The sequence below is a fragment of the Nanorana parkeri genome, unplaced genomic scaffold (assembly GCF_000935625.1).
Source record: "Nanorana parkeri isolate BGI_ZX_2015 unplaced genomic scaffold, ASM93562v1 scaffold583, whole genome shotgun sequence".
Lineage (NCBI taxonomy): Eukaryota > Metazoa > Chordata > Amphibia > Anura > Dicroglossidae > Nanorana > Nanorana parkeri.
Genome location: NW_017306851.1, coordinates 741,319 through 742,759, shown reverse-complemented (window position 1 = coordinate 742,759; position 1,441 = coordinate 741,319). Strand labels below are relative to the sequence as shown.

General features: G+C 57.0%; 1 protein-coding gene across 1 annotated transcript in view; it reads left to right on the top strand.

Annotated features, from left to right (window-relative positions):
- Window positions 1-1,441, top strand: part of ARL8B (ADP ribosylation factor like GTPase 8B) — a 9,526-nt gene that overhangs the window by 7,282 nt on the left and 803 nt on the right. The gene's annotated exons all lie outside the window — the stretch shown is intronic.

Here is a 1,441-nt window from a genome sequence, read left to right as displayed (position 1 = left end):
CGGCGCCCCCCCGCCCCCCCCCCCCCCCCCCCCCCAGTCCGTTCCCACAGTCAGTGCTGGAGAATCCCTGCGGGGAGCCGTGAGTGACAGTCATGGCTCTCTGCAGGGACAAGATCGAGAAGTGAGCAAGCGCCGGTATGTGTTCGCTCACTTCCCGATCTCCTGAGCCGACCTGTTGACAGTTTCATTGTCACAGGTCGGCTCGAACTATGAGGAGTAAAAATCACTCACCTCATAGTTCTCCTTTAACATTTCTGGTCCACCTTCCCAGAGTGCACAGCGCCATATTGGTGTGTCCTGTCAGAGGATTCATAGAAGGAGATTTAGGGGTGTGTTTATAAAACGTTTGCACAGCTACTTGCTCCGTGAACATCTGTGTTGTAGATTTGCACCACTTTACGGCCACTAGATGGAGCCGGGGAGTTCCCTGTGATTCTCGACTCCATCTAGTGGCCGTAATGTGGTAGTAAGCCCCAACATAGACCGCCTTCTTTACCCCTGGTTGCCCCCCCAGTTTTGGGTTAAATGATGACCAAGTCTCTTCAGTGAGCCTATGTCACAATACGGTAGTGACGCACTCGGTGTAACGCTGCAAAGAACGGAGCCGACCCATCACAACATGAGATCCGCCTGACGCAGCGCTACAGAGCCCCCACTTCCCGACGCCGGAGAACCAACCTCATCATGTAGCTGCCTACACCTGAGGTATGTATGCTTTACAGTAGGGGTACTTGTACTCGCCAAAATGCTCCGATACCTTCCACCGATACCGGAACTTCTGGTCAGAGGAAGATTTCCTCTGACCGGCAGTGCCGCGAGGGAACATGGAGCCGTCTTCCCGGCCAATCAGGAAGTAGGGCCGTGGGTAGGGCAGCAGCTAACGATTATTTTCATAATCGATTAGTTGCCCGATTATTTTTTCAATGAATCGATTGGTTGTAGTAAAAAAAAAGCCTCTCGCTCGCTCCTCTCGCTCTCAATCGCTCCTCTCGCTCGCTTCTCGCTCGCTCTCTCCTCGCTCGCTCTCTCCTCGCTCGCTCTCTCCTCGCTCTCTCCTCGCTCGCTCTCTCCTCGCTCGCTCTCTCCTCGCTCGCTCTCTCCTCGCTCTCTCCTCGCTCGCTCTCTCCTCGCTCTCTCCTCGCTCTCTCCTCGCTCTCTCCTCGCTCGCTCTCTCCTCGCTCTCTCCTCGCTCGCTCTCTCCTCGCTCTCTCCTCGCTCGCTCTCTCCTCGCTCTCTCCTCGCTCTCTCCTCGCTCTCTCGCTCCTCTCTCGCTCCTCTCTCGCTCCTCTCTCGCTCCTCTCTCGCTCGCTCCTCTCTCGCTCGCTCTCGCTCGCTCCTCTCTCGCTCTCGCTCGCTCCTCTCTCGCTCGCTCCTCTCGCTCGCTCCTCTCTCGCTCGCTCCTCTCTCGCTCGCTCCTCTCTCGCTCGCTCCTCTCTCTCTC